Source organism: Electrona antarctica, assembly GCF_951216825.1.
Source record: "Electrona antarctica genome assembly, chromosome: 11".
Classification (NCBI taxonomy): domain Eukaryota; kingdom Metazoa; phylum Chordata; class Actinopteri; order Myctophiformes; family Myctophidae; genus Electrona; species Electrona antarctica.
Window position 1 is genome coordinate 29,589,644 of NC_136792.1, and position 14,249 is coordinate 29,603,892.

Sequence of the window (14,249 nt, forward strand, 5' to 3'; positions counted from 1 at the left end):
CACAAGCTAAAACACTTAGCAAAACAGTGGGTCGGGACCCTTTGTGGGTCATGGACCAATGTTTATGGGTCACGACTAATTTTCTTTAACTACATTTAAAAAGATTTTTTTTTACGTATATAGAAAAAAAGTCAAGTACTTTTAAAACAAACAAACAAATCTAAGAAATTCCATAAATAAAAACAATAATTAAGAAGTAGTGAAAATAGACAATCTACAAGCTCGCAACGCGGTGCAAAGTGACGCGTTGTGTGCTTGTAGATCTGCTATTCTCACTAGTTTGGGTCCCAGGCAAATGTCTAATCCATCTTTTGGGTCTCGACTTGAAAAGTTTGCGAACCACTGAGCTAAAACATGCTGTTATTTCTTTAAGAGGCTGAAATGTGATGGGAAACTCTTAGATTTAATTCCAGTCCAAACATTGAGATCCATCCGTATGCTGAGTGACAGTTGCCCGTCCTTCTCAGCAGTTGAGATCTCCTGAGGGTTGTCTTCATGACGCAGAGCAGTCCTGGGGCGTTTGGGGGAGGGAGGATCAAAGGCACGCACATAATGGAACTGACACTTTGTCACGGTAGCTTCCGTCGGAATCCGTCCTCGCCCCTTCAGAATTACGTTTTAGACTTTTAATCAAGACTTAAAGCGATCTATACATTATCTAACGGGAGGCACGCTGCGTATGGTAATGAGTGACTACTTGATCACGTTGAGCCAGTTTAGCTGCTGAAGTGACATGGCACTTTACATACTACTATCCAGTTAGGCTCATGAAATGTCATCAGAGTCTACATGCAGTGCAAAGGCATTCAGGTAATTTCTGATCATAGCCATTGCACTACACTCCCCATTACCAGTTCCATGTGGAGGAATGAGCCTTTATGTCTTGCCTCATGCTCTCTAGACTCACTGTAAGTCGTTAACTGTATTCTTCATCAGGAATGAGCCTTTATGTCTTGCCTCATGCTCTCTAGACTCACTGTAAGTCCTTAACTGTATTCTTCTTGCCTCATGCTCTCTAGACTCACTGTAAGTCCTTAACTGTATTCTTCTTGCCTCATGCTTTCTAGACTCACTGTAAGTCGTTAACTGTATTCTTCTTGCCTCATGCTCTCTAGACTCACTGTAAGTCCTTAACTGTATTCTTCTTGCCTCATGCTCTCTAGACTCACTGTAAGTCCTTAACTGTATTCTTCTTGCCTCATGCTCTCTAGACTCACTGTAAGTCCTTAACTGTATTCTTCATCAGGAATGAGCCTTTATGTCTTGCCTCATGCTCTCTAGACTCACTGTAAGTCCTTAACTGTATTCTTCATCAGGAATGAGCCTTTATGTCTTGCCTCATGCTCTCTAGACTCACTGTAAGTCCTTAACTGTATTCTTCATCAGGAATGAGCCTTTATGTCTTGCCTCATGCTCTCTAGACTCACTGTAAGTCGTTAACTGTATTCTTCATCAGGAATGAGCCTTTATGTCTTGCCTCATGCTCTCTAGACTCACTGTAAGTCCTTAACTGTATTCTTCATCAGGAATGAGCCTTTATGTCTTGCCTCATGCTCTCTAGACTCACTGTAAGTCGTTAACTGTATTCTTCATCAGTTCAGTTGTTTCCATTTCAGGCAAGGCAGACATGCTGCCAGTTTACTAATAAGTTTGACCTGCCATGTCTATCTGGTTCTGGTCCTATAATTCAAGTGCTTATCAATGGCAAATGGGTTAATTATGTCTTCCCTTGATAATATGAAACTAGTTTGCACTGAAGAGAATAAGCCACATTCCTGCCCTGTAGGGAAAAGGAGATAATCAAACAATAAGATATTGTGAGCAACATAGCCTACCCATGACGTTGTCCTGTCTTTGTGTTTGCTTAACCTTAACCCAAATGCAGCATCAGTCTCAGGGGCTTTAAAGGAATAAACACAGTCTGTTCCACATGAGTTCGTAAATGGGGGGTACATTTGAATAGGTAGTGAGCCTGTGTTAACATTGGTCTAGTCTCCAGCATTTGTGGTCTGGATTGAATTAAGTGGCACTCTTTTAAAGGACCACTTCACCACTTTTCAACCTATCTTCATATAATTGGTCCTCACTAATAATCATGATAAAATACAACCATTTCTTTCCTACTCAGTCTGTGTCTCACAGGAGGGCTGTGGGCAGTTCAGAAAACCGTCCACCAGTGACATCATCGACGGGGAATCCAAGCTAATAGAAACTGCAGGCTTTCAAGTCCTGAAAAGTTGCAATGCGAAAATGGAAGCCATCGTTCTCTTGTTTAAAAAAAAAATCTGCCTAACGATTATGTCACTGGTGGACGGTTTACACAGACTGAGTAGAAAAAAATGGTGCCATTTTATCCTGATTATTAGAGAGGACCTATTATATGAAGATAGGTTGAAAAGTGGTGAAGTGGTCCTTTAATGAAACATATTGCAACACATGGGGTATCATGATCCATGTGGGATGATTGAAAATGTATGTGAATAAACACAACCTCAATCTCAAGAATTCCACAGTGGCCCTGGCCACATATCAGTCAATATAGTCAAAGCAGTCATCATACTTTGGTAGGGACCTCTCCATTGTAGAGCCAATTCTGTATTAGGCTGCAGATCTGTTTACTAGCTGTAGATGGATTGTTGGGCACAGGCTGCAATGTTTGTGCTCAGAGTTTCAGAGCGTCTGCTCCACTGCTCTGGCAATGACACCATGTCTGGAGGTGTGGCTGAACTCGGCACTGTGTATTCTTGGAGCTGATTTACAGCTTTTAGCTCTGGGGGTTGCACACGGAGGGTGAATGGAGGGTGGTAGAGGGAGCGATGCACCCAAGGCTCCTGGCTAGGTGATTTATCTGTGCTCCACATTGCCGTGACGCGAGCCTCTTTAGACTAGAATTTAATGACTGAGCCTAGTAGCCTACGGACGCTCTATTCAGCCAGCGCTCATATACCACTCCAATTCTCCAGGGGATGTGATTGGCTTCCTGGGAATGTTTTGGAGAATTGAGAGTGAGAGATGGAGATTGAGGAGAGAGAGGGTTGATGGGACAGAAAGGGAAAGAGAGGCTATTGTGTCTCCTGTGGTTCCTAGTGATGAATGGTTTACCCTTTCTCCCCTCCAACCATCATTAAATATGTCAAATCATTAAAACGGCACTACTCTATAAGTCCCCCTTCGCTGCATCCCTCCCAAACCACTTCTTGCAGAGTAGAGTCGGACAGAAATATTGATTTGGCCAATATAGTTGCCATTATTGTTCAGCAATTTTTTGTCGATATACTGTAGGTATCCGCAATTTTGCAGCCAATTTGTCCCAATTTGTCAACCTCTTTCAACCTTGGGTAGCTATTTTGGGCATGTCCGATTTTGCGTGTGTGACAGTTGCCCGTCCTTTTGTGTGTATTTATATTTGCTTGTTCATTGTATAATTCATGTTCTTTTCATATTAATTAATATATTATTAATCTAGCAAAAGGTTATTTGTTTATTTTTGTTAAATGTTCTCAAACAGGAACTTTAATCAAAATAGATTAAAACTATAAAATGTGCTCCTCAGAGCACAGGTCTCCGCCAGGTCAGGTAGGTTATTGTAAGTGCTCCTCAGAGCACAGGTCTCCGCCAGGTCAGGTAGGTTATTGTAAGTGCTCCTCAGAGCACAGTTCTCCGCCAGGTCAGGTAGGTTACTGTAAGTGCTCCTCGGAGCACAGTTCTCCGCCAGGTCAGGTAGGTTACTGTAAGTGCTCCTCAGAGCACAGTTCTCCGCCAGGTCAGGTAGGTTACTGTAAGTGCTCCTCAGAGCACAGTTCTCCGCCAGGTCAGGTAGGTTATTGTAAGTGCTTTTCAGAGCACAGGTCTCTGCCAGGTCAGGTAGGTTACTGTAAGTGCTCCTCGGAGCACAGTTCTCCGCCAGGTCAGGTAGGTTATTGTAAGTGCTCTTCAGAGCACAGGTCTCCGCCAGGTCAGGTATAGGTTATTCTAAGTGCTCTTCAGAGCACAGGTCTCCGCCAGGTCAGGTAGGTTATTGTAAGTGCTCCTCAGCACAGTTCTCCGCCAGGTCAGGTAGGTTATTGTAAGTGCTCTTCAGAGCACAGGTCTCTGCCAGGTCAGGTAGGTTACTGTAAGTGCTCTTCAGAGCACAGGTCTCCGCCAGGTCAGGTAGGTTACTGTAAGCACACTTTTCTCTAGTTGAATCAATGGAATGCATGAACAAGAGCTTCTGACTAAATAACTACATTGGATCTACTGGAACACAGTCTCCTTTTTCCATTTCCTGAAATGTAACCGTTTTGGACATACAAGGTTTACACCTGAGACCAAGAGCGACAATATGATCTATATTTCCACAGCGAAATAAAAAATCTATTTGATAAGAGACCCTGCCTTCCCTTACATAAGAGAGACTCTGTCTTTGAGGCTAACCTACAAGTGATCACTGTCCCTGAATCTATATACTTTTCTGTGTTCATTTTTGAGTGGTGCAAACCACTCCAACAACCAGCTTTGTCTGTATGTTTGTGTACCTGTGTCCGTGTACCTGTGTACATGTCCGTGCACAAGTGAGCATGGTTTTGTCTGTATGTTTGTGTACGTGTCCGTGCACAGGTGAGCATGGTTACCATGGTCACTGACATTACGTCAGACCACAGCTGATCAGGCTATATAAGACCTTGCACCACTCAGTTCACACAGGTGTGATTTTTTTTCTGACTTATGCCAGTGACATGGGCTGTCTCTTCTGTGGTCAATCAAACATCTCAAATGGCCGTGCGTAGAGAGTGTGCCTATTGATTCACGTCTCGGCCACCTTGACCCAAGCTTCCCCACTCCATTCTCAGTGACAAGGGCACACAAGGGCACACATGTGTCGGAAGCTAGAGGAGAGACAGGTGGCCAGGAGAGTGGTGCATACAGTAAAGTGTATATAGAAAAAGTCTTCATTGTAAATGTAAGCTGTTCATCCTGTTGCCTTGTCTGTCATGGAACTCATGATCAGGGACTGGATCAGGAGTAATGACTTTGTAGGCCTGAGGCAAGGGCATCGTGAAATGTTCCATAGTTGACTATGCGTCCATCCAGACCCTGGGGCGAATGGCAAACTCAATGTCCAATAGCTTCAATCCACCAAGCCTCAGGCCAAGTTCAAAATAATATAATTGGTTGAAAATGCCAGTCGTACTCACATCTGTCTGGACTTTATTTTATTTATTTATTTTATCTTCCTGGCCTACGGCACTTATCTTAAGTGTCAAGGCAGCTCAACAAAGAACCTTAGGTTGCCATGGAGATGTTGCAGATGAAAATGTACATTTTAGATGCAAGTGATGGCTCCTGAAAGGTTATTGAAGTGTTTTTATTTTTATTTATTTATTATTTATTAATTATGGATTCAGCTTCAGACTCCTTTTTTATTAAAATCTATTTTATGTAATTTCTTCTGCACTTATACAAGACAAGTCACAAGTCACAGATCGTCTAGGATGACATTGAACGAGTCATTAGTTTATAATGCATCCAGCAAGACCAGCATCGCTAGTATTATTTTTACTGGTTCTTGGCGTCCCCATCGCCTGGCAACGTTTTGCTTCCGCATTGGGACATCATTGAATATTTTCCCTCTGTCCACTGTATCTTTAGCGACGATCTTTAGCCACGTTTTTCTCGGAATTGAAGCTCAGATTGAGGTGATCATACAGAACATCAATCTTTTCGAAGCTCAATAAAAAATCCCCGCTACCTCGCGGTACTGTGACCTAGCGCTTCTGATGAAAGTGAAAGTATCTAGCGAGTGCCCCGGAAATGATTGTTACTTCTGGTTCACCAAATCAGCTGGTGGCTCTTCAAAATAAGGACTTACGGCTGAAAAGCGTGGCGTGTGAGAGGTAAACTTGACAATAAACGCGGCAGGAAAATGAGTTTTTGATGGGAGACACGGGAGTCGAACTTGATGACACCATCAAAGCATTCGATGGCCCATAACGGTGTGCGCTTCATTTCTTCCATGTCCAAGTTCATCAATCATCTTTTTCCAGCTCTAGGGGTCCTTTTATACAGCGTACTTTCTGATGGACATTTTTAACAATTATGATGCCTAGGATGTCCACACAAGTCGTATAAAATAAAACCGCGGGGTGCCTGGGACGCGTGGACACGTCTTAAGGTCTTTTTTATCGATATAAAACGGGATCGCTAAAATCCATATTTTGACAGCTGCTGGGAAACGCCTTGCTCAGCTCTCCCGGACCTGTTTAGCTGCACGCACAGCCATTCACCTCCTGGTTTACTGTCCGAAAAACTTCCTCATTTACTCTGAATCTACGCTGCCTCCGCGCAGATTGATCATAACACTGATGTTCTGTTCTGACTTCATCATGCATTGATGCTCGTTCAGAATAGTAATGCTTCTAAAGAGAGATCAGTTTTACAACGGCGATGTAGTAAAGGAAGATTTCACCTCCTTGGACAGAGGTTATTTTATTTCTGAGATGGTGATAAACATGCTTGTTTGGACAGAAATTGTATTCTAAAAGTCTTATTAAAATGAAAACGTACTATGTGGTCATCACCTTTATATCTCCTGGAGGCATTTAATTAACGGCAATTAATTTTGCAACCTTGTTGTGGTCAACTTGTTGTGGTCAATACCTTTTAATTTGTATCTTTTACATCGAAATCCAAAAGGCATGTAAGGTGAATCCTCTTGTGGGGGAGTAAGAACCAGGCTGTGGAGGCATTATGCTCACTGGATGTCATATACAGGATGATTCTTGGATATAAAATGTAGGGATGCCGCCAATTAATCGATTTTTTTAATTAATCGTGGGAGTCTCAAATTGATTTTAATATTTCATAATCGAATAGCCAAAAGATAGGCTAATATTACTGTTCAGTAAAGCTGCATGATATATCGAACATGTACCTTCATCAGAGTGGAGAATATAGAAATCAAGTTGAGCCACTCTTCTCTGCCCCTCTCTCTCTCTCTCTCACACACACACACACACACACACACACACACACACACACACACACACACACTCAACGATCGATCATTAAGTGCTTGTCAGACAGACAATCAGCTGAAGAAAAAAATAATAATACAAATAAAATGGGGTGGGGGGGGGGTCGATTAATAATCGGGGGAGAGCTGTCGATGAATCGATTTGGCTGAAGGTCAGTTTGTGGCATCCCTAATGAAATGTATCAATGTCTGGTTAAAAGTTAAAACACCATCAGTTTAAGGGCAGATTCACACTATGGTCCCAGGTGCGCCCAGGGACCACTTAGGACCACTTAGATGTTGTAGTAGTGTGAATGTTGCGTACTGTTCCCCGGAGCGGATCACACAACCGTTCCTGGGACTGCATGGAGGTAGCAGGGCCGGATTAACACCTCTGAGGGCCCCTGGGCACTGAAGCTCGAAGGGCCCCCCTTCACGCGCGCGCAACATTTTTGCTGTTTTGGAGCCGTTTTGGGGCAGTTTTATGCCGTTATATTGGCCTATTTCCGGTCGCCTACCCCCCCCAGAGTGACAGCCAATCTAGCGCATTCCAACAATAAAACACTAATCTTTTTAGACACCATTTATTTCATTCGGATTAGCAGGGAAATCTTCTGTTGAAAAAAAGATATATATTTTTTTCTTTTCTTTTTTTTTGAGGGGCCCCTGGTGCCCAAGGGCCCCTGGGCACGTGCCCAAAGTGCCCATATGGTAGATCCGGCCCTGGGAGGTAGTCTCGGAAGCGATTGAAGTGTATTCAGATACGGATCGATGCAATGTGAAAGCGTTGAATACAGTAGAATGAAGTGTACTCTGGTGCGGAAATATCAAGGCCAATGTGAATCATGGCCAGCGGGGACCAGGCAATCGTATTTGGGAACAGTTTGAATCAAACAGACTCGGTGTGAATCTGCCCTTAATTGACTGAGCCTTTTTTTTGTCCAAACCAGGGGCCATAATTTGTTCTTACGGCAGGCAGGGTCCAAATAAATGAAGTGTGTGTTTTGTGATTTTTAATTAAGTATTGGAGACGAGAGAGTTGTCATTTTACACTAAAATATATATTTTTTTGTAAATGGCATAAATAGATTAATATGAACACATGTTTCAAATTAATGCATTTTTCATGGATGCCAAAGATACGACATAAGTGAAGCCCACAAAATTGTTTAATCAGTTCCTCTTCGGTTTGATGGACAATTTAACCGGCAAATGGCCAGATGAGCGTTCATTCATGCTTCATCAATGTTTGAAGGGCTGAGGACTTAACATTTGATGAGCATTAACATTGCAACACCTCATAAATACTCACAAGAGCAGAGCAGAGGTCTTCCCCATTCTTCCATCTTTCTTCTTATTGTTTTCTCTCGAAATCCTTGTCCTCACTTGTTCTTTGAAGTTACCTTGAAGTTTGTCCTGAACTGAACCTGTGGCAATAAAACGTCATTCAGCATGCCTTCAGCCAACACAGCGTGGTTCTCTAATTCATAATTCAGTATGCATAATTCAGTATGCACTATCAGAGATCATGACCTGTGGTTCTGCCAGGGAATGTTAGTGTTTCAGCTCATCACCATGCCCCACCTATGGCGATTGCACCTACCATTTCTAACTGTTATATTCTCATTATTGTCCATAGCAAGCACATGCCATGCATACACATTATCATGTCAAATGAATGGAATCTCCCATGTCGTCATGTAACTAACTCTCACCCTGTTGCTTTTGATATCTTTACAGGAAGTGGGTGGACTTTGGGCACTGACCTGTGACTTGTTGGACTGGCAGAGATGCATTTTTATCAGGACAGCAGCTCTCAGATGGATTAACAGGTGAGCTCGCTGCCTCACAGCCAACCTGTCTCATGCACTATTCATTTGATACTTAGAACACTGTCTCCATTGTATGTTGGAGGTTTTGTTCTTTTTTTATTGGTCATTCCAACTTCATTTGAACTGCCAAGGTGACCATAATGGGGGATATGGGAGCTGATATATGTGGTGATTGAATGATTGTTTTCTATTCGACAGAGATGGAATGGATAGCAGCCACAGAGAAGTGGCTTGCCTATTATATGTTTGAAAATGACAATGAAATAGCTGACCGATGAAGCAAATGGTTTATTCTTGGTGCCGATGACTGACTGAGTGGCTAATGAGACATTTTCGATGTTTGGCCTCAATTCTATGACCTAATGCCGGGAAACCTGATCAGACTATTTAGCATTTACCTGCAGGCATGGGAAATGGATCCAAGGTTGGTGCTGAATATTTCAGCAGGGCTCTGCCCAAATTCAGCCGAGAAAGCTTACACAAGGGTTGGCCAAGGTTTTCAACCTGTGGAATAGGGTGGTACGGTTTCATACGTTTTTATGAAATTTTGGCGGTCTCATCGGCCAAACCGTGTCACGTGACATGTGTGTTGGGTGCCCGTGATTATTGTTTACGGTAGCAGTAGAGCGAATGACAGTGTCAAATAACAGCTGGAGACAGGTCTCAAACCAAGTAATGCAACACTCCCACTATGGGAAGACTGGTCTCAAACTAAGTATTGCGACACCCCCACTATGGGAAGACTATGGATTTCTAGTAAGGTTGGGTGATATGCCAAAATATTCCTTATCAGCCACTGTCAGCTGCAAACTCTGCGATCACGCTTGAAAATGAAATGTGAGAACAGCTCCGCTCCCAAGCTGGAGTTCTACCTTGCTGTACAGCGGACCGCGTGCAGACAATAGCAGTTCTACAAGCTTACAGCGCATCACGCTGTAATCTTGTAGGTCTGCTATTTTAGGAGCACAGCCCTGTCCTACCACAACATATAGGGGGAGGGCGTAGTGACGTGTTCGGTAGGATTTTGGCTTATTTGGGAGACATCTTCCTGCCTACATGTAGGCTAATAGGATGCTAGGCTACTTGGCTGCCAGTCTGTAGTTCGTATGTTTGCTTAATTGTCAGTGACGCTGGTGTGTATACTGTCACTGCAGTACACCATCTTCCATCTCTCTATCTTTGACTTGTCACAACTCTTCTACTCTATGGCTCTGGATCGACAGTGGTATTATTATTATTCGCCGTTAGAAAATGTGCGGGTGTTCTGATCTGATGTAATGTTTACATCTTACTTGACAAGAAGACATGTGGACATATCCTTATGGAACCATGCAGTGAGAGAGAGGGAACAACACCACGAGAGTGACAAGTGATCAGTCAAACATGTGCTCTCCGCAGTGAATACATAAATAAATAGTGTTATGTTGTGCCGTGTCCGTGACCACGACGTGGATCTGTCTGTATGCGATCTGAACATTATTATTTTGATTACACTGTCATGCTTGTTTGAGGACAGGTAGAGAGCAGAGCATTTATGTGTTTGGGAATGTTGCTGAAGGTTATGTTATTTTGTAACACTGTATGGTTTTGTAAGAAACCATACAGTGTGTATTTAATTATTTGATATCTCTGACAGTCAATGCACTGCAAGGCTACAATGGAAGCATAATTCTGACGGCCCGCGGTGGAATGGACAAGTTAGGGTATAAAAACGGACAGGGCATATGTCTCCACACTGAGGCTGGAAAATGTAGCCTAGCAGCCTACTACTAGGCTACTAGCTAGCCTACTAGACTACCGGTAGGCAGGAATTAGGAAAATGGCGACCAGAAAATGTCGTTCTGAGTGAAACTCCTCCCTACGCCCCCCCACAATACATTCAGCTTGGCTGTATCACACGTGTAGAGCGAGGTTGACTGTAGTGTGTGACTGTCCCGAGGCTAGTCATAAAATTAACAGAAGAGAGGTGACAAAAGTCTTTCTGCTGCCATATGCTCTCGTCTCCCAGTCAAAGTGTTAAGTGTAAGATACTTATGTAATGCGTAAAATCACTGCGATCCACGAGCAGATCAGAAGTGTGTTATTCAGAGTGGAGCGGAACAACACTACGGCAGGCACAGAGGGACAATTTTGATTCTAGACTGTGGCTAAAAGGCGAAACATGACAGACAATACACTACAACGGGGAAAGGGGCCATCTTGTGGCGATAGACTGTAATAGCAGTTTCTGATTACAAAATCCATCATCCAGCCATAATTTCGACCAATAATGTGGCCGCATGGCCACATTATAATTAATTCAACGGTAAAACTGAGTACCACAGTTCTTTGGGGGACATAAACCGCGGTTTAAAAATGTGGAAACCACCCAACCTCACTGTGGAAGATGTACAATGGAGGACCGACTAAAAGTGCCAAATGTACTTGCTGCCAGCCACCCCTATTGTTCAATTAAGTATCTTAAGATATTTTTTTTGGGGAGGGGGGCACGGTGGCACAGCTAGAAGGTCCTGGGTTCGATTCCCGCTGGGGACGCTGTGGGTGCTGGGGGCATGCTCCCTCCTCCACGTCATCAGTACCCATACCCGAGGCGGGGTTGGCGAAAGGGCCCTTCAGGTGAAAAGAAGCAGCTTGGACTAGTACTCATGCATAGAAGGAAGCATGAGGTCAGTCCGCTGCCCCCCCAGGTTGGCAGAGGAAGTGCAGCGCCCAGGATTACATTAGATAATTGACACTGGGTGAAAAAAATGGGTTGCAAAATCATGGGATAAAAATTTAAATTTAAAGAAAAGAAAAAGAGGGAAAAAAAGATATTTGTTGGGGCTTTTTGGGGGGGAAGACACGCAGCAAAGGTCGTCGGGATCGGAACTCGAACCTGCGACACGCTGTCAGGCTTGTCAGGATTACCAGCCTAGGTGCTTGGACCGCTCGGCCAGCCCCGGCCTCAAATAAGTATCTCTGTGTGGCTCAACGCATGCGGTAATGTGTCATTGTTTCGACCGCTCATTAGTCCGACCCATTTCTAACCCTATCCCAAACCCTAACCCACTGACTAATGCGCAGTCCCCACTGCATGCTGGGAAGTCCATTGTACTCTACAATATTATGTGCAAGCAGAGTTAGTATCTTGAATATTGATAACTGCAAACTATTTTGTCCATGTTGTCTGAGGGAGCACACGTATAAACCAAAAGATCGACTACCAAAAATTGTTTTTTCTGAACAGAGAACAGAGTTGATACACTGATGTTTAACATAGTAAAATCATAGTGAAGTAGAGGGGTGGGGGAGCTAAACTACTACAAAATATGGCTCCATGTGTTGATACAATGTTGTGGTTTCAAAACTTAAACAACAGCCTGTAAAATTGGATCTATCAATCAGTATGAAAGATAGCAGTGGCAATATGAAGGCTACATATGTCTGACAGCACTGTATTCTGTATAATGGATGGAAGAGGAAACATCAGTTTGTGACGGTTATAATTTATCCTTCACTGATTTTATGATTAGCTTTTGTATGTGATTCATGTATGTAACAGATGTTTTTGTGTGCATGACTGGTTCAAACTCAGGAAAACTAGGCCACCACATACAACACGTAAGCCTGTTGCACTTCCAGTAGTGCTACTTCTGCTAACCACTGGCTCAGCACAACAAGAAGCTCATTGTGCGGGTGCGTGCGTGCGGGTGCACGTGCGCGCGTGCGACGCACACTGACTCCAGCCAGGTGAACATGGCAGCCCTACAACCATGATTTTCCTATCTAGATCCATCTAGTTAGGATGCACTCAGTGGCCCCACTCAAGGTCTTTGGTTTCCCTGTCAGCCTCTCTATTGTTGCGCCTAATAGATCAGAAGAAAACACCATCAGTGCCTGTAGTTATTGACCTGGTTAATTACAGATTTTTACATGTATTCGGTGCTGAAGAATGGTAGGAATTATCTGCGGTTTGTTCCAGCTCACATGTGAGCCGCCCATATATAATCAGTTACGAATCTGTGATCCATGGGTAGTCTTGTGTAGAGATCTCTGCCTGCTGATTTATCTGAAGAAATCTAAATTCAATATATGGGCTAGAACAGCAGCGGTAACCTACTGTATGCCTACTGATTTGGAAACCAAACCGGATGTCATCCCATATGAAGGACCGCCCTAAAGTCTTTGCGTTGGTTCTGCCATGCTGTTATTTTGTTTGTTTTCAGACAGTTTTTAGCTCCTACATTGAATTTGATGTCACCGGACATATCAGTAGGCAGAGATCTCTGACTACATGAGACAAGACCGTAGATTCAGTATCTGTGAGTGTGACTGTGCATTCTTCTGAAGGTATGACACGGAGTCAGAGAAAAGCAGCCAATAGCCTCTAATGCCAATTTTCCAGGCTCATGCAGTAGCTATGCTCAAATAAAAATATAATGGACTGGTGCTACCAGGCTTCTGACTCGCTGTCTAAGAATGTCAGGAGAGCATGCTACAAACTGATAACATTTGAACCTCAAATATTTGGCACAAAGTTGTACTCCAACTAGGGCAGGAGACTAGTTCAATTCCACTGGTGAAGTCCCCCAAAAAGTGTAAATCATAAAATGTTACTAACTATTGTGTCAGCTAAATATTTTAGTATGATATAAAGAGCCTTGCCAAATACTTAGCTACTGGTTCTGACAGTTCAATATTTAGCTTATGGCCTGATTTACAGTACACGATGAGACCTGAGACCAGATTCTACAAATGTTTTCTAAATCATGGCAGTTTTCTGAAAAACCTGTTTCTATATCAGTTGTTCTCAAACTATTTAATGTCATGACCCTCAAAATAATATGTAATTGGCCACCAACCCCCAACTTCACCCACCACCACCACCACCACCTTTGCTGGTCAGACTCTTTGATCCCTGCATCACAAACTCCTGTTTGTATGTGAGAAAGAGAAGCAGAGAGAGTGAAATGTTGATGAATCGGATTCCATTTCTAAAGCTGAGGTGGTTGAATTTTCATCAGCTTATAGGGTGTCTGATTTATAGCTTGTTGTGACTTTACTTTAAAGTTTTGAGAGAGAGGGAAATTGTCTTGGGCACAGTGATGTAGCTTCACCTGAAAAAACATCACACACATAACGGCACATTGATTTAGGCTGGAACAAAGGATGGCTTCAAGCGGTTTGATTTACACTCCTAGTCTTTCTTCCAAATCCCTATTACCTTCATAGCGCCTATTGTGTGCATACTGGAACACCTGCAGTGCTTTTCAGTTGCACTGATACATTGCCAAATGATGCTCTATAGCATTGTCCGGTAGAACATCATGAACACTGTATACGTGTATAACAAATAATTAATTAATTATAAATATTACACAGTTCTGACCAAAAAGTAAAGAACGTGTTTATAGAAAAACAGGAGGAAAACAGAAACTAAGTTT

The 14,249-nt window shown here is 43.1% G+C and overlaps 1 protein-coding gene across 5 annotated transcripts in view; it reads left to right on the top strand.

The window, feature by feature from the left end:
- Positions 1 to 14,249, top strand: part of LOC306932703 (SPRY domain-containing SOCS box protein 4-like) — a 55,029-nt gene that overhangs the window by 10,989 nt on the left and 29,791 nt on the right. For all 5 annotated transcript variants that reach the window (XM_079514606.1, XM_079514605.1, XM_079514604.1 and 2 more), the window contains exon 2: positions 8,735 to 8,826. The gene's annotated coding sequence lies outside the window, so the exon portion shown is untranslated. The remainder of the gene's footprint in view (positions 1 to 8,734; positions 8,827 to 14,249) is intronic.